This window comes from Phocoena sinus, chromosome 11, assembly GCF_008692025.1.
Source record: "Phocoena sinus isolate mPhoSin1 chromosome 11, mPhoSin1.pri, whole genome shotgun sequence".
Lineage (NCBI taxonomy): Eukaryota > Metazoa > Chordata > Mammalia > Artiodactyla > Phocoenidae > Phocoena > Phocoena sinus.
The window spans coordinates 11,230,759-11,252,810 of record NC_045773.1 but is presented as its reverse complement, the minus strand read 5'-3'; the positions used below and the strand labels follow the sequence as shown (position 1 = coordinate 11,252,810).

Sequence of the window (22,052 nt, the reverse complement as noted above, 5' to 3'; positions counted from 1 at the left end):
ATGTTAGGCCACAGAACAAGTCCCCCCAGATTTAACAGAATAGAAATTATATCAAAACAAAAACACTAATTCGAAAAGATACATGTACCCCCAATGTTCACAGCATTATTTAGAATAGCCAAGATATGGAAGCAACCAAAGTGTCCATGAAGAGACGAAAACGGATAAAGAAGATGTGGCGTATATATAAATACACATACATATACACAGTGGAATATTACTCAGCTATAAAAAAAGAATGAAAATTTGCCATTTGTAACAACATGCATGGACCTGGAGGGTATTACGTTTAGTGAAGTAAGTCAACAGAGAAAGACAAATACTGTATGCTATCACTTATACGTGGAATCTAAAATAATAAAACTGAATGAATTAAAAAAAAAAAAAAAACAGAAACAGATTTACATATATAGAGAACAAACTACTGGTTACCAGTAAGGAGAGGGAAGGGAGGAGGGGCAAAATAGGGTCAGGGGATTAAGAGGTTCAAAATACGACACGTAAAATAAATTAGCTACAAGGATATATTGTACAGCACAGGGAATACAGTCAATATTTTATAATAACTTTATATGGAGTATAATTTATAAAAATATTGAAATGCTATGTTGTACACCTGAAACTAATATAATATTGTAAATCAACTATACTTCGGTATTTAAAAAGATGCAAGTTCTGCAGTATGCAACTTGAGTTTTTACCAATTATGTTCTAGGACGATAAACCATTCTTTGAAGAAAAAATTCTACTCATACGTATTTTTTCAGTTATCTTCCCTTTCCATCCTCATTTTATCTGCAGTGTCACTACCCTTTTCCAGGCAACCATCATTTCTTACCTGGACTTCTGCAATGGTCTCCTAATAGCTGTTCCTCCTACTCACAGTCTCAAAGCTCCCAGCATTCTTCTACCCTACTTTCCAAAACCTTTACTCACAGATTCAAAGTCCTTTAACTCCTTCTTCCTTATTTATCCTCATCTCTCACACTTTCCTCTTTCACCAAAGCCACTGCCCCCAACACACCCCTACGTCTATAATGATTAACATTGTTCTTTCCAGGTCCTAGAACAATGGATGCACTCTTCTGCATCACGTCTTTTCACACACTGTTCCTTTACTGAGACTGTCCATCTCCTCCTGCCTTCACCTGATTTTTACTTATCCTTCAGACAACAATTAAGGTACCCTTTTCCTGGGGATCTTTCCATGACACCCTAAGCTGGGTTATGCGCTCTCTATCTCTTTAGCACTTAACAATCTGAAGTTATTTTGCTCTCTGTTACCTCTCTCTAAATTGTAACTCCCATGAGAGTTGGGGCTGCTTTACATCTTGTTCACCACTCTATTCCTGCTAAATTCAGAAATCCTTATTTTGTTAATAGAAACGGGTAAAAATTAGAACAGAGGAGTCAATCGCAGTGAAAGAATTGTAATTCCACTATACTGACTGCACTGACAATGGGCTCAATCAAAAATATTCATTGCCCACCATGTCTTTTTTTTATTGTGTGAGCATTATAGGACTTGGACTCAGAAGACCTTAGGCAATTTCCTTTCACCTTCTCTGAATTTTTTTTTTCCTTTTCTGAAACTTTTTCTTCCTCTCTTTAATGGCTTAAGCAATACCTATATGAAAGTGATATAGGAGAACTGATGAGAGGAGATTAAAGTGAAAGACTTTTGTAAAACAAACAATGGTACATATACATACGTATCATTATATACATATATGTATCACTGACTAATCCATGTTGCCCAAAGTCTAATGGCTTATTTTTAATCCATCACTGCGTTTTACTATTAATTTCCAATATTTTAATAAGGCACAGGATAAACACAAATTTACCTTTCCTGTTCTGAAGTCTAAAACCCTTGTTTTAAAACCTTTGTCATCCAATATCAATTTTATGAGCAGATCCTTAAGTATTATACTTGCTATGTATTAAATTAAAATTCTTGATCCCTTTACTAAAGTAAGAAATGATTGGTTTTGGCTAAGGGCCACACTAACATTGTAAGAGTTCGTTATTTCATTTGAAACAAAGAAAAAACAACAAAAATTTTAAAGGAGAGTACTGTTTCTCAATGAAACATTATATTCAGGATTTCTACCACAATTAAAAGGCTTCACTTTTCAGAAAGATTCTTTTCTCTTAAAAAAAAAAGAGAGGAAACAAAGTCATAAACTCCCGAGGTGAAAACATATAATAAACATTGTCTTATTCCCCAGTGTCCAAAATGGTGAAATAAATGTACATATATGATAAACATAAAAACAAATGGAAATGGTACATTCTCAATGAACGTTTATTATGATTGTTGCAGTTCAGTTATTCAGCATATTATACTCTCTGTTAAATAATGTATGTTGAACTGAAATAGTGAGACCAAGGACAACTAGCTCTTTTAAGCCAAATTCAAGAAGCTGTTAATACCAGCACATAAGTTCTACAACTGTTTAAAATACTGAAATGAGAAGATGAAAATAAATGAAAAAGTCAAACCCCAAAATCTCTCATATGCTTTCAATACTATATTTTAAAAGTATCAGTTATAGAGAATATCAACCAAATACTTTTTCCAGCAAGGAGCTATTGTGTGGGCAGAATACTGACTTTTCCAAACACCCGTCAGTCATTTAAGGGGGTCAGGATCTATTAGTTATTTGTACATGTCTTAGATGCTAGGCATCATAAACCATGTATAGTCATCATAAACCATGTATAGTCACGGTAGACTTACAAAAAGCTAGTCACATTCTTGCAAAGTATGTTTCATGATAAACACACCACAAACAGAAACTCTCACTAGTACTGAGGGGCAAAATCTAGCTGGGTTTCTTTATCCCTAACCCCAGCTTCAGCTGCAGGTTTTTTCCCAGTAAGAGCAGTAGTTTGATTTACTCAACACTGTAGAAGTCAGGGTGTGGTCACCCTTCTCCAAATAATATTACAAATGGATTTTCCCTGAACTCTTGCAGCAACAGAATCTTTAAGTGGTTACTGGTAGGAAAAGGTGAGATTGAGGTCAAAATGTCTGAAAAATAAAAATTAACAAAAGCTTTCAAGGACTACCCTAGAGACAATGGAAGCTGGGGTATTACTGAGACGACGGAGGTAATACAGCACAGAACACGAATATTTTTTAAGCTTTCAACATGGAGCCCCAGTAACAGCTGAACGTAAGGTTTTGCCAGCTCTCCTGCTGAGTACTGACAATGTTATCCCCAATTAATCCAGGATACTAATAACCATGGCAAATACAGATCGATCACATTTCCTTCATCATCATCATCATAAGAGGGCTAAATGGGGACGTTCCTGGTGGTCCAGCGGTTAAGAATCCCTCTTCCAAAGCAGGGGACACAGGTTCAATCCCTGGTCAGGGAACTAAGATCCCACATGCCGAGTGGCAATAAAGCAGGGCAACAGAGCCCGCACACGCCAACTAGAGAGCCTGCGCGCCACAACTAGGGAGAAGCTAGCGCACCCCAACGAAGAGCCTGCGCACTGCAACGAAAGCCAAAAATTATTTTAAAAAAATAAAAAGAACAGAACTAAATGTAACATCAAATTCAGAACAACCAATGAAACGTTTCCTTTAGCGTTTCTAAAACACTACGAACTAGAGAGATCGGGAAAATTAGACCAAGGAAGCCTTTTCTAAGTCAGGGATAAATGGGAGTGTACTTAATAAAATATTAAGTGTATCCCTTCTCCCTGGCTAGCTGACAGAGTAGAAACGGACCGCTATCCGCAGGTATGCACCCTGGCTCGCATGGTCTGTGGCTGCATCCCCCAGACGGCCTGGCTACTCTAAAATAAACTCTACGTCGACGCCATTTGCTCTGCCTGACACCTGGAACTAGCATTATGTGCCCACCATGTGCCAGGGACAACGCTCCACACTCCCTTCTCGTTACCTTCGAAGCACATTCTGTGCGCTGACAAAGGAAACCGAGGCCCAAGCTCACACAGGGGCCCTGGCACTAAACCACCGTGTAACTCATCTTGTTGAAATGAGGGCAAGGGCGTGACTCAGATGCTCTAAATACTCACTAGGCCGGTAGTATTTGTGACGTTAACTCTTTTCTTCGGGGCCACTCGCAAGCCGCAAGCCCTCTAGAAGGGTGGGGAAACTGAGGCCAGGCTGTGACACGCCAGACGTCACAGAGCCGGTGGCGGGCAGACAGAGGCCTCGAAGGCTGATCTCTGCGAATCTCAACGTCCGTTTGTTAACACTGCCCAGGTCTTCTGCTTGGCTTACTCGGCCCTGAAATCTCGCAGGTTTTCAGGGGAAAGGACCTGGGCCGAGGCGCTCCCTCCCGGATCGTTTTCCCGTCAGCAGCCTCCGTCGACACGGGAAAGCGGTAGCCCGCCCGCCGGCCCCACCCGCCACCAGCTGCAGGGCACCGCGCCAGACACAGGTTGCCTGTTCCCAGGCACTACCTCCTCCGCCTTCACCCCTTTGCCGCCTCCGACCTCGCCCTAACCCTGCTGTGCGCCTGCGCGCCCGGGCCCTAGAGCCCGTGGGCCGGCTGCTCACGTGGGCCTGCACCTGGCCCCGCCGCCTACAATGGAAAGGCGGGGCCTCGCGCTCACCACGCCCCCTCGCTGCCACGCCCCCTCGCTGCCCAGCCCCCTCGAGGGAGCGTTGCAGCCTTGGCCGATTCATTACCCCTCTCGCCCAGCCGGCCGCGCCTACTTGGCCGCGTGCTGTGTGCGCGTGCGCCAGGTCGGGATTTGGAGGGGGTCGGAAGACTGTTGCGCGGCCAAGGCCGCGAGCTCTACTGGAAGGCGGGGGACGGGGGCGTCCGGGCAGGCCTGGATGGGGGAGGGGGCGTTAACTCGGAAAAGGAAGGAAGTGGGTGTCACGGGCTGCACACCCTGCCCTTTTGGGGTTGTCAGAGGAAGGTCAGAAAGGACTGCTCCAGATTTCCCCATTTCATGTCTAAATGCAAATCTCTGGAACCCTCACTAACTCCTTCATGTCATGAACCTCAGCAGTTCCTTCAGAGCAGCACACCCTTTAGTAATGATCATCTCTAGAGCATTCTGTGGGCAGTCTCTTCCAGTAGGAGTAGCAGGCTGAGTGATGCTCTCTTCCGAGGGCACCCACCCGGCCATCGGCCTGCCTTAGAGGCCAGTCCAGGTCACGCATACAACTCTAGTGACACTTAGACTTCTTCCATTAACGTAACCCAATGACAGGTGTTCTTGTGCAGCCTTCTTGTGTATGGTCATACGAAGAAAAATACAAGGCTAGATGTAGACTGCGATGTTAGATTCAAGACCTGAAATATGTGCCTTATGTCAGTTGTGTATTCTCTTATGGCATGAGTCCCTCGATTAAGACATCTGTCCCTTGAGAACTAGCTTTTTGTTGTTTTTAACACGGCTTAGAAGCTGTCATGGCCTAAGTTGGGGCATTCCTGATACAGGACTTAGGTGAACATCTGTCCCCCGTTTGTCATATTTGTCCCGTGGACAGTTTTTTTAGGCTGATAACCTGGGTGCAAATATAATGGGGAAATAGCTTCAGATCTGCTCCTCTACCCCCAAATTTCATTTCCTGATTACTAGAGAATAGGAGAAGGACTCAGGAACAATGAGAATTGAACCAATGACAAAAAGCATTACTGCTTTGAGGTCTTAAAATTCTGGTTCATCTTTGCCACCTCTCCCCCAAAGATTTTAGAAAAGTGACTGTTCATGGATTGATTTTGATCACATGTTTCTTCATAACATTTGAAAGAGTATCCTTCCTGCATTTGGGTTTGTAGGGGCCTAAACTGAAATTTTGACAGAACGGAAGCAATGGAAGCACTGGAAATAGGTTGTGAGGGGAGACAGTGTGGGATATTAAGGAAGCAAGGATAAGAAGATCCTAGTTGGTGGAGATAACAGAGAGAGCTTAGAGAAAGAATGAAGGTCAAAAACATGGAGTGGGTGGCAGATCTAGCAGATTATTCTGATAGTAATGATAAGCTGCATTCTTGAGCATGAGGATTTGTATATTGCTTATGGTGACCAAAAAACATGACTATTTTCTGATTTGAGGAGTCCTAAGAGTTCTGGCAAAAAAGTAGAAAGATGTAGGGAGGGGTGAGAGTTTAGTGCCAGAATGATCATCTGGGATCCAGCAGATCTCAGTGCACATTGTTTTAGTGTCCCCACCCTACCCCCAACTTGAAAAATCACAGACTAGCGTAAAGGAGTAACGGGGTAGGATACACAGGGCTCTGCGTGTATCTGGATGCTGTTGTGGAAATTCCTGGAGCAGGTATAGCCAGTAAGGGCTCACCTGCTATGTCTAACTGAGGCCTTCAAATTGGAAGGCACCTGATAACTTACTAAATGATGAGCTCCTTAAGGTAAAGACCCTGTGTACCCACTGTAGATCTTTTCCATCCTGAACCTCCCAAATAATGATCAAATATCTAGTCTGGGGGGGTCCTTGTGGCAACCTGTAGTTCTCCTGAAATCAAGGGTTTGAGACTGCTTGCTGAAGGAATTGTATATTTCACAAGTATAAAGCCCATAGTTGAAGATTTTTAAAAACACACAAAAAACTGTTTCAGTTCACTTTGGGGGTGAGGGGGTAGGTCTCATCTCGCAGCAGGTGCAGACTATTCAACACAATATTCAGAGAGGTATTCAAATGGCTACACTATTTTGTCAACTCCTAGTTCCAGGGTCCCTACTCCAGCTCCCTTCAGAGCCCTAATGCTTCCTGCTCCTTGTAAAAGATAAAAACTCAGTTGTAAAGCTGAACAGCATTTTGACTTCCCACCCCGTGAGGCTGAAAAGGAGGAAGAGGTGGAAGGGGAAGGTAGGTTGTACCAGGAACAAAGTCCTGAAGATAGAAGAATAAGCCTCAAAAGCTGAGACCCTACGGTGATTGATTAGTTAGCCCGTCCAGAGCTAAAGGTTAAACACAGGCTAACAACAGCCCAGAGGAGAACAACTGGATAATTCATTAATTGTGTTCCTGTTTATATACCCTCCCCCCCACCTCACTTTCTAGGCTAATGTAGGTTCTGTCTTGATTAGAGGCAAACTTTTGGAACTAGACAGGATCTTGGAGCTCATGACTCATTCTCCACACCTGGCATGTGAACAAACAGGTTAAGCATTAACAGGTGACTTGGCCAAAACCACACAGCTAGTTAGTGGCAGAGCTAGGATTAGAACCCCTCTCTCCCTCTTCAGAGCCAATTACTCTTCCCGTTTGTCTCCTAAATGGCCAACAATTTCTTCCCACCCTGTATGTGCACGACACACCATCCTTCTACAGGTAGAGTCTCTTTTTCCTCCCCTTGACTTGGTTTGTGACTTCATTTAACCAGTAGGATGCAATGGAAGTGACATTCTCGGACTTTCACGCTCAAGCCCTAAGAGGTCTGGCAGTTCCTGCTTTCCGCTCTGGGAAGTCTGCCTCCATGCATTAAAGAAGCTTGGGTTACATGGCTGAGTGATGAGACACAGCACATGAGTGGTGAGGCGATGTGCAAGAGAGGCCTTCTTGCACCTTCCAACCCAGCCCAGCCACAAGGTGGAGGCAGCTGAGTGAGTGACTCCCACCAAATCCCATGGAGCAGAAGATCTACCCAGCTGAGTACTCTCCCCATTCCTAACCCAGAGAATCACGAGAAGCAGACACTAAAAGACCACGACATCCTCTGCCTTCCTCTGTTCACTCGATTATCATAATTAAGAAATCAAGACATTAGACTATGGTTAGGCTTCAGAAGAATATCAAGGAAGCTCGTCAACCAAACGGTTCCATGTTTGTCAACAGCTCTCATCAAGACCAGGTGGTTTTCTGTTTCAAACTTGACACTAACACTGTAAATGACAGTTTATTGATTTGCTGGTCAAACAACCTTGCTATGGGTATATTAACTTTTACTTAGCATTTAACTCTAACAAAATTTTCTCCAAATCCTAATGTTCTCTAATGATGCATCACAGACCACCAGAAAACTTAGTAGCATAACACTACTTTGCTCAGTACTTTGCAATTTGGGCAGGGCTCAGTGGGTACAGCTGGTCTCCGCTCCACTCAGCATCAGCTAGGGATGGTTTGAAGGCGGGTTCTCCTGTGTCTGGAGGTTGGTGGTGGGAAGAAGGCTCGAACAGCTGGAGGCTACAAGTGTCGCTAAGGAGCCTCCCATGTGGTCTCTCCAGCAAGGTGGCTTCAGGCTAGCTGGTACTCTCACGGGTTCGTCTTAGGGATCCTAAGACAAAGTTCTAAGAAAGGAATCCCAGCAGGCGCTTTGTCCCTTTGCATGACTTAGCTTTGGAAGTCAGGTGACATCCCTTCTGCCCTGTCATTGGCCCACCCATATTCCAGGAAATGGGACATAGGCCCCACCTGTTGATGGAGGGATGCCATCGTCACACTGTTAGAAGGGCATGAGGGAAGGACATGTTTGGAAAACACAACCCCGCCTCAGCTTCTAAACTCTGCATCTGAATTTCACCCTAGGGATAACATCTTGCTAGAAAAACTAATTCCAGGAGCTTTGGCTTAAAAAAAAAAAAAAAAGAGTTATTTCAATTTGCAACCCCTATGAGAGTTAATTCATTTTTCCTATAGATGTCTTAGTTTGGAGGCTACAGTTTAATCTCCTTCCCCAGGTTTTTCAGAACTGGGGAGAAGAGGATATGAATAATCTACTATTACGGCTGTTTTGTAAACCCCTCACCTCTTAAAAAAAATCGATTCACTGCTTACAGTTGAAACAAGTAGGGTATCCGTGGCAAGGTTGCTCTCGTGACCACATATTATTTTAAAGAAAATTAGTTCTGTCTGTTCTGTAACAAGTTGTGGATGACTACTAATAACTTATGTTTCTACATCCATGTGCCTGCAGGCACGTTCAGTGTGGATTCGTTCAGGAATCTTTTATTCCTAATGGATTCCTAGCTTCTCAGCTCAGCTAACCTGGCATCATTTTTTTTTAACACCTGGCAATGTCACACCAAAGGTATGTGGCGCCTTTTTAACTGTTGCCTAGCAACACTCAAATGGTCAGGACAGGAAGCAACGTGCGCAGTATCTCACTGGAATTCTGGTAGGCATCATTCTGTGCCTGAGACTTAAATTAGCCAAATTGAGGGGTTTTTGTGTGAACAGCAAAACTAACATTTCTATTATCGCCAAAACATGCCCCGGGACATGTACCAATCAGAGAAAAGCTGTTATATTTTTCTATGGCATTTTGTAGTTCTTTTGAAATTGTCAGAAGTAAAAATAAATATCCAGGAGAAATTATCCATATATTCTTGGCAGATTATTATGCCTATATTAAATACTTTTCTATCTGTGGTCCAACCGTTAAACCTAGTTTTTCCAGCTTATTTTCCTAAACTATGTTTTCATCATAATTCAAAGCTATGATTTTATGAAGCTTTTAACATTAGCTTTCCATACTATCTCTGTAGATTCCACTTTGAAGTTTACCAGATAGTCTTCTCAACAAGGTGATTTCAGAGATTTTGCTGGTCAACTGACTTCTAACATTTCACTCCTATAAATTAAAGTTACCACTAACAGAATCCATCAGTGAACAAAATATCTTTAATAATGTGAGTTATTACCCTTTACTTATTGGGAATGTTTCACTGACATAGTCTATCTCTCTTAAAGCTGAGCAGTCCAAGAATACTTTTGCAAGAAGCACAGCAGAAGGACGGGTGACACTGTTCCTACCCGAAACATTTTAACATTTCAGTTCATTGTAAAAGAAAGGAATTTGTTTTTAAAACTATATTTTAGGAAAAAGAAAATTGGGTTACTTGTCCAAGAATGGTTAACACAAAAAGTGCTGTGAGGCGTTAACTTTTATCTTGTAGAAGAAATGAAACTGCTAAGAAGAATCACAGAGCGCATCTTTGTCACAAGCTGATGAGATGCATTACTTTTCAAGTAGTTTAAGAAGAGGAGCCCTGTCTCACATAAAGTCGCTGGATGAATACACCTGCCCAAATAAGGCAAGGGCCGGCCAGCATCCCACCGTTGGTTCCAGGCTTCTGTGTGTGCCCCTTTTGCAAAGCCATGTTAACCAAGGCAGCTGAATTTTGTTTGTTTGTTTGTTTGTTTTATTTTTTTAACATCTTTATTGGAGTATAATTGCTTTACAATGGTGTGTTAGTTTCTGCTTTATAACAAAGTGAATCAGTTATACGTATACATATGTCCCCATATCTCTTCCCTCTTGCGTCTCCCTCCCTCCCACCCTCCCTATCCCACCCTTCTAGGTGGTCACAAAGCACTGAGCTGATCTCCCTGTGCTATGCGGCTAGCTATCTATATTACATTTGGCAGTGTATATATGTCCATGCCACTCTCTCACTTTGTCACAGCTTACCCTTCCCCCTCCCTGTGTCCTCAAGTCCATTCTCTAGTAGGTCTCTGTCTTTATTCCCGTCTTACCCCTAGGTTCTTCATGACCTTTTTTTTTCTTAGATTCCATATATATGTGTTAGCATATGGTATGTGTTTTTCTCTTTCTGACTTACTTCACTCTGTTTGACAGTCTCTAGGTCCATCCACCTCACTACAAATAACTCAGTTTCGTTCCTTTTTATGGCTGAGTAATATTCCATTGTATATATCTGCCACATCTTCTTTATCAATTCATCTGTTAATGGACACTTGGGTTGCTTCCATGTCCTGGCTATTGTAAATAGTGCTGCAATGAACATTGTGGTACATGACTCTTTTTGAATTATGGTTTTCTCAGGGTATATGCCCAGTAGCAGTAGTGGGATTGCTGGGTCGTATGGTAGTTCTATTTTTAGTTTTTTAAGCAACGTCCATACTGTTCTCCATAGTGGCCGTATCAATTTACATTCCCACCAACAGTGCAAGAGGGTTCCCATTTCTCCACACCCTCTCCAGCATTTATTGTTTCTAGATTTTTTGATGATGGCCATTCTGACCAGTGTGATATCACCGGTATCTCATTGTAGTTTTGATTTGCATTTCTCTAATGATTAATGATGTTGAGCATTCTTTCATGTGTCTGTTGGCAATCTGTATATCTTCTTTGGAGAAATGTCTATTTAGGTCTTCTGCCCATTTTTGGATTGGGTGGTTTGTTTTTTTTAACGTTGAGCTGCATGAGCTGCTTGTAGGTTTTGGAGACTAATCCTTTGTCAGTTGCTTCATTTGCAAATATTTTCTCCCATTCTGAGGGTTGTCTTTTCGTCTTGTTTACGGTTTCCTTTGCTGTGCAAAAGCTGTTAAGTTTCATTAGGTCCCATTTGTTTAGTTTTGGTTTTATTTCCATTTCTCTAGGAGGTGGGTCAAAAAGGATCTTGCTGTGATTTATGTCATAGAGCGTTCTAAGGCAGCTGAGTTTTGAAAGCAACTACACACAGAAATTCTCAGGCAAGTAAGTTTCATTTAGAAATGAGAAGGTTACTGAAATTAATATATATTTTTTTCATCATTTCCCCCACCTGCACCCCCAAAAAAGAGTAAAGAATGATTTGAACCTGGCTTCTTACATTTGACTCAAATTGAACTGAGGCCATTAGCTCTGCAACTCTGTAGAGGATCTGACAGGGTCAGATCCGTAGGGGTTCTCTTAACCCCACAAGAGTGGTTCAACGGGTGTTTCAGGTTCCCTGTGTGTTTGCCCCACCCTAGAGAAAGGTCCCTGGGGACTCACTTGATGGCCCTTTCCAGGCCGGCAATAAGACTGCAATTGGAACTCAGTTTAAGAACTAAAGAATTGCTTGTCATTTCAGCAAATCTCTCTGAGCACGATCTTCCTCCTCGGTAAAATGAAGATAATCCCCCATGCCCTACCTTTGCACAAGAATGTTTGTGGGGGGAAAGAAATCAGACAATAAGGAACGTGAATCGAACTTTTCCCATGATCTAGATCCTCTTCATGCGTTACAAGTGTCATTCCACCAAATCCTCATAATGACTTTATGAGATAGGCCCAGAGATCAGACTGAGGCTTAGAGAAGCTCAACGCCCAGCCCGCGCCATATCAAGATGTGAACTGACTTCTAACTACTAAGCCAGTCGACCTCCAATACAAGATATACGAAAACAGCTGTTGAACGGTAAAACACTAGGTCAGTGTCAAATATCACTATTATCAAAACTTCCTAGTTGTGAATCTTTATTTAAAAGTTACGTATGTGTATGTGAACATCTCCATATGTTATTTTTATAAGTTTCTATCTGTCGATTTGGGGGGGGGATGACGTTTCTATTCAGATGACTTTTTAGAGGGCAGTGACATATGATCAGTGTAGAATATCTGGAAAATAAAGAAAAGTCCTAAGACGTACAAATGTGATGGCAAGTCACACATAGAAGCATGTTGGTATAGCAGCAACCTTCATTTCCCCAATAAAGAAGGCCATCAAAGCACTCTTCTCGGAGGAAGAAGAGAGCCTTTTAGCACCAGCACGTAGTTAGAACTCTGATATTTGTTAAGTAAGGGTCAGGATGACATACTGACCATAGCAAGTTGTCATAGGTTTTCAGCTATAATCAGATCAGAAAAATTAATAGAATTGCATGCTAAGCAACGAAACGATTCAACAGAGGTAGGATTTAGCAGACACCTGGAGACTCTAGATTTGCTAAGATCCCTGAAGAAATGTTCGTTGCTAGCAGTTCCAGGTCTAAGAGAAAGGTTTCAGTGGTATAGCAGTCTGCATGGGGTGATGCAGAAGGAATTCTTTTGCAAAGAATGACCTAAGTGTTGATTCAGCCGAGTGTTCATTCTGGGATCAGAGCAGAGGGTCAGAGAATTCCTACAATTCAGAGTTGTACCTTGGATGTCAGAAGGACATTTGAGGCAGGCATGTGTGTCGAAAGCAGGAGACGGGACTCTCACCATGAGGGGCTCTTTCAAGGGAGGAGATTATTGCTAGAAATGAGCAGTCACGAATGTCTGGCTGTGCTTTTAGGTAACTGCTGGAAAGCAGAAATCTAAGGCAGGAACTGGAGGATGCCACAGGACTGGAAAGACTTCCAAGGAGCCGGTTGAGATCGTGTTCAGAGGCGAAAGAATCTCCCAATGACGTCATATGTATCTGCCCCATCTCCATCCCTATCAAAAACGGAGGCCCGTTTTGTCTTTCCCTGAGCTCTCTTCAATTCCCTTCTAATGTCAACTTCACTCACACTGAGAGAAAGAACATGTTCATATGGTTTCCCCAGATAGGGTCCGGGGGAAGGCCCTTCCCCAGGTTCAGGGGCAGCAATGAACCCTCTGAAACCACCACTTTTTCATTCAAATGTAATCCTAAACCATCTCTGTCCCCCCTCGATTCTTTCTATGGCATCTTTAGCTACTAACTCGGAAAGGGAAAATTCCAGGAAAAAACATGATCGTGGTGAGGTACACACACACAAACACCCCACACCCTCAAAGTGCCCCCAGTGACATGTTAAGCGATCTTCCCAAGATTGTGAACAAAGTTCCCCAATCCCATTAATCCTACCCTTTGTTCTTTTGTAGGCCCGAGCAATCCCGTTCTCTGATTCCTGGTCAGTTACGGGCCACACGTGGAAGCAGAGAAAGAACTGACCTTAATCTCTTTCAAGGAAACTTTCCTGCGCTGACGGTTCACGTCATTCTGTGACCTGAATCCTCTTAGACACTTAGTACAGACTTAACTATACTACACTTATGTTACACATAAGGGAGCATGAACTTTGTCACTGAAACGAAATAATTTGCCTAAAGAACAGGCACCAAGTCTTACCCCTTAAGCACAGAAGGTGCTTAATACATCCATTAATTTAAAAAACACAAACCCTAGAATGTCTGAAATATCAGGAAAGGAAGTTTTCAATTAATGTAATTATTTCCTATTATACACTAACCAAACAGTAATTTGACCTTATCCCAGTCTTCCTTTCCTTAAAAAAAAGAAAAAAGAAAAAAAGCCTTTTCAATTTTCATTTCTCATAGGCAGTTTTAATAAAGAACCACTAAAAAGGAATCAAACAGGGAGATTTATACTGCTCAGGCAGCAAAATTAGCAAACAATGAAAGCCTTCTGAGGTGCTAAAGGTTAAAAAAAGGAACATAAACTATAATCCTTGCCTTCAGTGCTTTACCACCAAATAATCACCGTTATCCACTGCTTCGTTCATTCTTTGCCTCGTGCTAGCAACTTTACAGCTGTTCTCTCATTCCCTCTTCTTCCAATAATTTCTTCATTCATCAACAGTAACCATCAACCAACGCTTCTTATCAACTGCATAGTGACCATAGCATCATCACAAGTTACCTCCTATAGGTTATCTCACTATTGTATCGGTAAGCCCAACAAAATGCTATTTTTAGAGCATAGGAGCGCATTTAATTACACAGGGCACTTAAATCATCCAGCCTCCTAATCCCAATTTTGATATGCCTATATCCTTACTCTCAGAAAAAAATTCACACACTGGTCAATCATTTCACACAAGAAAGGAGTTCAGTGCTAATAGTCAATAAACTTCCTTTCAAAGAAATTTGGATATTTTCTCAGTAACGCATTTTTTTTTTCTCCCTTTAGATTATGAAAAATAGAGAGCGGTACATTCACTGAGTATGTTTAAAATTAATTTTGACTTCCTGTATTTCTGTTTACACATGTTATTAGTTATGGGCAAAAACTATTCCGGGTATAGTTAATGAGATATTTTTCTCAAGCGATCATATTAAGTTTCCGATGAGGAGATTGGACTGGCATTTTTGATGTGTTCATTTAAATTTCAGGATGAATATTCTGAAGAAGAAAAGATATTCTGATACAAACTTAGGAAGTAAATTGGATTTCTTTTTTTGTTTCCATTTCTTAAATGAGATCTAGCTGAGACTAAGTTCTATTCCACGTCTGATAGTAATGAAACTGCTTCCTCTTTTTTCTAGCATTGTATGTCATTCTTCCCTGATTGCCAAATAGATGTTTTATTTTTATAAGTAGCCATGTCTATATTAAACACAGTATATGTTTTAAAATAATTTAATAAACCCTGTAAAATACTTAGGTGGATGTCTTCCCCAGGAAGAGTCAGAGGGTTGACCCAAGTTGGGGCCATTTATGGTGACGACCAAGCAAAATCATCAGGAAGAAAAACTGTTCCAAGTTCCTGTTCTAGTGATTTCATTTACAGAATGCCAGCTGGTTTCAGCATTTCCCTGTTTATATGAATACTAATTTCAAGCTTTTCAAAAAGACCTTATTTGATTCAAGAAAGTCAGGAATAGGACATGAGCGGGTGGTCCAGTGTCTAATGCAGCCTATGTGTCTCAGGTTTAAAACCAACTGGTGAGATTCTGGCGTCTGCAGAATGTCTATGGGATCTTTATTCTCGGCTATATAATCTTCCAGATTAAACCAGAAATAATCTATGTGCACCCCCAGAAAGTAAATAATCAGGCATAGCGCTGCTCTTCCCCCTTTCCTACTTTCACACGTGACTGCATCTGATTATCTAAAGCCTGCAGACCTGATATTTTCCCTAAAATTCTGCCATTACAAGTATTATATAACCAGCCCGCTGTTGTTTCCAGTTTAAAAATATTTTTTAAAAGTGACAAAACCAGCCTGCAATAAATGTGATTTAAGGATAAGTCTCTAAGTAACCTCACCAAGAGATTCTGAGGTAGATCTAAAACCCTCTCTTCCAACTCTTTGCCCATTTGATCCATCTTTAAATACTTTAAAATACATTATGTATAATAAAGAAATATTTCTGACCTGAGTATATGGAGGTTCTCTGGGACTGAGGGAAGTTCACTTGAAATAGATTTTTCTTTTTCGCAAGAACTCAGCTTTTGCAGAATTAGTTCTGATGCGAATAATATTTTCACATAATTGCAAACACATTTTTTATTCTGTGTAAGTTTCTAGAGATTTTGCTCAAGGAAGCAACTAATGCAAAGCTTTGTTAAGAGGAAAAAAGCATATTTAAAATTTAAAAAAAAAGTAAACACTGAAGTTACCTAAAAGGAGCCTGAACACAGAAACAGCATGGGAACATTTTTAAGAGTTGAAATGTATAAAAATATGTATATTTTTAAAAGTTCATAAATTGATCCAAATAGATATGAGATGAAAATGACATCACAAAACAGTGTGGAAACATGGACAATTCAATACTTGACATTGAGATAACTGGGTAACATTTTAGGGGGAAAATTCATATCTTACTCCAGGAAAAATTCCAAATGGATAAAATATTTGAAGACACACAATGAAAAGTACTCAAGCCCTAGAAGAAAAACAGGATGCTCTCTTAACGATGTTGGAGTAGAGTTGCCCTTTCCAACAATGAGTCAAATCCAAAAGCCATAAAAGAAAATACTGATAAATTCAAATACATAAAAATAAAACTTTTGTGTCAAAAGCCATTCCCAGCAAGTCAAAAAACAAATGAGAATGTAAGATAAAAATATTTCCAACTCATATTACTAATGAAGATCTTACCTTCCTAATATAAAAGAGCTTTTTCAAATAAGGGGAAAAAAGGACTAACAGTCCAATAGAAAATCCTAAAAGAGATAAACAATGAAAAACTGAGATACCGTTTTTCTCCAATCACTCACCAAAAAAATCTAAAAGATCGATAACACCAAATGGAAAATAAACATTCTCATATATTGCTGATGGAAGGGTAAATGAGTGCAATCTTTAAATTAGCGCAAACACAGGGCATTTTTGCAACAGCTACTAAAATGACCAATGACTGTATCTTTGACTAGCAATTCTACCTTTCTGGGTATACTTGGGAAGTAACCACCCATAAGGTTGTTCACTGCAGAACTGTTTATTAAAAACAACCCGAATGTCAAATAAATTATGGTACATCCATACAGTGTAATATGATACAGCTGTACATGAAAAAACAAAAGTGAAAGGATTTGCATATTGATACAAAAAGATCTCCAAGAAATAAGTGAGAAAAAAGTGAAGGCTCAACAGTGTACTCGGGACTTTACCTTTTGTGTAAAAAGAAACAAGCCCATATCGAAATTTGCTCATATGTGCTAAAGAACTCATGTATACACACACACAAGTAATAATAACTTGCAGGGTGTGCCGTCTCTGTGCGCCGTCTAGGATGGTTGAGAATTAGGTGGATGGAGAACAGGATGGGACGAGAGATATTTGATTTTTGGATTCCTTGATTTTTTTTTCAATAATGTACTTATTACCTAAAAGTTGGATTAAAAATTCCTCCCCCATAGTGCTCTGCACCCTCCACAATATTACAAGGTACAGAGTTGACTTGCTATGCTTGAGACTTCTCCAAGGGCAGATGTTATGTATCCCCAGTGTCCCTCATCAAACCTAATACTTAGTAGACGCTCAAGAAAATGTCTGTTGAACCAAATAAATGTACAATTCATGTTTTAAAAAAAATAGTGTACATATTACCTATTCAAATAGTACTGAATAAGCGTAAATTAATCTTTTTACCCAATCTAAGCCTAGTAGATGATTACACTTACTTTGCTTCTGGTTATTTCTCTCTTTTTTTTAAATTAATTAATTTATTTTTGTCTGCCTTGGGTATTTTTTTTTTTTTTTTTTTTTTTTTTTAAAATGGTGTTTTCTTTTTTTTTTTTTTTAATTAATTCATTTATTTATTTATTTATTTTGGCTGTGTAGGGTCTTCGTTTCTGTGCGAGGGCTTTCTCTAGTTGCGGCGAGCGGGGGCCACTCTTCATCACCGTGCACGGGCCTCTCACTGTCGTGGCCTCTCTTGTTGCGGAGCACAGGCTCCAGACACACAGGCTCAGTAGTTGTGGCTCACGGGCCCAGTCGCTCCGTGGCATGTGGGATCTTCCCAGACCAGGGCTCGAACCCGTGTCCCCTGCATTGGCAGGCAGATTCTCAACCACTGCGCCACCAGGGAAGCCCCCTGCCTTGGGTCTTAATTGCTGCACGCAGGCTTTCTCTGGTTGCGGCGAGCGGGGGCTACTTTTCGTTGCAGCGCGCGGGTTTCTCATTGCGGTGGCTTCTCTAGTTGCAGAGCACAGGCTCTAGGTGCGAGGGCTTCAGGAGTTGTGGCTCACAGGCTCTAGAGCTCAGGCTCAGCGCTTGTGGCGCAAGGGTTTAGTTACTGCGTGGCATGTGGGATCTTCTCGAACCTGTCTCCCCTGCATTGGCAGGCAGATTCTTAACCACTGCGCCACCGGGGAAGTCCCTGGTTGTATATCTCTTTAATGACATATTTTCTAAAACTGCACATTGTGCTACAAATTGAAAATTAATTAGGTTTGGTTGAATTTTATTATTGAAAGAGTAAATTGCAAAAATCATTTAAATTATATATTTGACTTTTCTTAGTCAATTTAGGATTTCCTTGTACAACTCTGTCCTTACGTCTCAGCTTCAAATAAAATCATTCCATTTTGCTTAGAAATATATGAGAACATCCACTGATCAAGGAACCTAACCTTGTCACTGAAGAATTTTAATCAGTTTGAAGCTTTTACAAACATATAAACATGTTAAAGGTTTTTTTTTTAACATTAAACTTTACTTTTTTTATCATGTGCATGAGGTTTGACTGAAGAAGTTAATTGGCCATCTGCATTTCTTATCCATTTTTCCTCCTTCTTAAGTGGAATATAATATCTTACTTTCACCCTAAGATTAAAAATCATTTCCTCAAGTAATAGGAAATTGTCTTCGGCATGTGCACAGACATATTCCTGCCTATATAAGATTATCACCAAACTACACCATATTTATCTTAGAGATCTTTTGACTCTTTACCTTTAAATACAATAACTTTTTTAACCTGACACAATTAAGATTTTGTCCCAGTTCATTCCAAACACAATTTAAACTTCAAAAACTCCCTTAAAAAGAAGCCTGTTCCTCCAGCCGCCTCCAGATATCTTTTGAAACACTTTCCGTAATTATTAAATAATTAATTGTATGATGTGTCATTTCATGTTTTGTCTCCCCGATAGACTACAAGGATATGAACCAAATCTCTCCTATTTGCCACAATGTATTCCCCAGGCCAGAAGAAAGTGTAACAAGGGGCCTTGTACATAGTACATTCTCAATATACATTTGTTGAATAAGTGAACAAATGAATTGCCTTTGTTTCTCCCCGACATCTTTTCAAGTGTTAGAAATCTAAGCTCCTGGAGGCCGAGGCTGTCTCAAAGGAGTTGGGAAGGTATAGCTAGCACAGCACCAAACCAAATTATATAGCCTATTCATTTATTACTAATGAAGCAATCATGTATCAGAGGCGACAGACCCAGAATTCAACATCCTTGAAATGATGGAACTTGGCTGGCTTGCTTAGAAATAATGCTGAAAATTTCCAAATATATTTTATACCAATAATCCTGACAACTAGCATTTCTTACACTTTACTCAGAATATCAACTAAAGCCATGAGGTGTTACCTATCTCCAAAGTAGGTTCTAGATGGAATCCATTTTACCTCCAGCTGGCAGGTTTTTTGGGTTTTTATTCCAGAAAGACCAGCGAAATTGAGCCAGCATTGGATATTAAAAATATTTACAGGATGTACAAAGGGAAAGTATATCTTCCGTTGAAAATGGTTTAATTTTCCTTGGGTTGTTATAATGACAATTTCCTTAACCTGATAAGATAACAGATTTTTAAATGTAATCATGTATTTAGTTTATGGTTTGCACAAGATGTACCTTTAGTACATCCAGATTTTCATAACCCATCAAACAGTTTTTCAGTATGTGTTATGGCAGGATATTCTAGAACTGCCAAGAAAAGTAAATTCACAGAGCTGCCTGCAACTCACTAACTATAACAAATTAGCATAAGCAGCCCCATTTTAGAAGGAATGGCTTTTACAAGTTACACAGAAAAATAATGTGATTTTGCATTTATATCATTAAAAACTGTTCATACAGTACACGGTTTTATCATGAATATTAAACATAGCCCAGACTGTTTAACATAGCTAGTTAGTCTACTTGAGGTGGAACTCCTTAATGAAACCGAACTGGTTATGCTCTTAAGAATAACTAGGAAAACTAGCTTAAACGTACCTATTTTTACGGATTTGTTTCTACTTTAAAAAAAAAAATGCATATCGAATAAAACTTTTCAACACTTGTCAGCTCTCCTGTGAACATACCATATAAATGGACCGGCACCGACTGCCAGGAAAAAATAAAGGCCAAATTACTCTCTTCCACCCATGCTGTGAAGTTCAGAGAGAAATCTGTCCTAGAGCCGTTACAGATAGCATACAATGAGCCATTTAGAGAGAACCGAAGGATGGATAAAATTCTTCAGATTTCTCTGCAAAATAGCAAAGATCTTATTTTCTTAGTCACCCTCACAATTTGAAATGCCTCTGGCTGGTTGTTCACAGCACAAAGCAAAGGTGCGTATTTTCCAATATCTAACTTGCTTAAACTCTATTAATTCCAGCGAAAGGAGTTAATAAGTGCAAATGGCAAAGGCAACTATGACTGCAGGCTTACGTTATTACAAACACATCCACACTGCAATCGGTGGCCAGTGCAGTGCTAAAGAGGTATATCGTTAGTACCCAGCGTAAATGAGAAACTAAAGAGAGTCAGAATCCGTGCTGTACACTACTCTGGTAAACATGGAACCATGAGGTGATGGTTTATAAGCACCTTAAGAGTATTTTCTTTTTACAGAACCTAACACGCGGGCTCCTGAATTTTGTAAACACGGCAGCTTATAACGCAGGACCACCCTTCGGACCCCTCCACTCTGGAGGATGCAGAGAGGAGGAAAAGGCCATTAGGCTCAGCCTGCTTTAGGAGGGGCATCGGGAGTGTGGGGGGCAGGGAAAAAGCAGGGGTGGAGGCCGAGATGCAAACTCAGTAAGGTTTAAAGAGGAATTAGGAGATGCCTGTCCTGCCACCAGCCACCACCAAACGACTCATTTCTCAGTCGGACTGCAGACTTTGATTTAGCTCTCCTTTCTTCCTCGTACTCAAAATGTCAAACTCAATCCTTCATTCTCCCAAATCCCCTTTCCCAAAGCGCTTTCCCACCTGTGTTCCCGGTTGAAGTGAAAACACCTGACTGCCCATCGTAGAAATCTGGGGCTGTCCCAGTTACAGCGCTTTCAATCCATCACCAACTCTTGCTGAATCTGCCTTTTAAGTAACTTTAAAATGTCTGCGGTCTTCTCCCTCCCTACCATGGCCGTCTAATTTAAGCCAGTCCCGTCTCTTTTGACAACGGTCTCCTCAGTTATCTCCCTGACTCCACTCGCACTCCCTTCCAATTCATTTCCTTTAAACATTGGTTATATCATTCCCAAGCTTAATGCCTGACTTTCAGAGCTGTCATATTTTTTCCCATCTTATTTTGATCCCAGTTTACCTCCCTCATTTTTTTAATATATATATTTAAAATTAATTATTTATATATTTATTTTTGGCTGCGTTGGGTCTTCTTCATTGCTGTGCGCGGGCTTTCTCTAGTTGCGGCGAGCGGGGGCTAATCTTCATTGTGGTGCGCGGGCTTCTCATTGCGGTGCCTTCTCTTGCTGCGGAGCACAGGCCCTAGGCACACGGGCTTCAGTAGTTGTGGCTCACGGGCTCTAGAGCTCAGGCTCAGTAGTTGTGGCGCACAGGCTTAGTTGCTCCGCAGCATGAGCGATCTTCCCAGACCAGGGGTCGGACCCGTGTCCCCTGCCTTGGCAGGCGGATTCTTAACCACTGCGCCACCAGGGAAGTCCCTACCTCCCTCATTTTATCTTGAACTTCTCCTGCACACAAACACCACAATGCTTTACTTTTTGGTTGCCGAGAGCAGCAGACTGGACCGAAACTTAAAGCCTTTGCGTCTTTCTTTTTTTCTCTGCCAGGAATACTTTCCTTCTCCATTTGCCTGGTCTGCACCCCCTCATCATCCCTTTTGACTCAGGGTGGAAAGCCCTTCCTTCAGGACGCCACCCTCACCTCCAGTGCCAGCAGCTGCTGTGGTCCACACACACACCTTCCTCATAACACTCGGGCTGAAAGTGGCTGTTTCCTCTATCAGATTGTCAGCGCCTGTGAGCTGGGTTC

At 41.0% G+C, this 22,052-nt stretch overlaps 1 long non-coding RNA gene across 2 annotated transcripts in view; it reads right to left on the bottom strand.

Moving 5' to 3' along the window:
- Window positions 1-22,052, bottom strand: part of LOC116761603 — a 138,771-nt gene that overhangs the window by 49,202 nt on the left and 67,517 nt on the right. Inside the window, exon 1 of one of the 2 annotated variants that reach the window (XR_004352063.1) lies at window positions 4,060-4,467. The exons of the other annotated variant lie outside the window; for it this stretch is intronic. This is a non-coding gene — a long non-coding RNA (uncharacterized LOC116761603). Of the gene's footprint in view, window positions 1-4,059; window positions 4,468-22,052 lie in introns of those variants that run through there. 2 annotated transcript variants of the gene reach the window in all.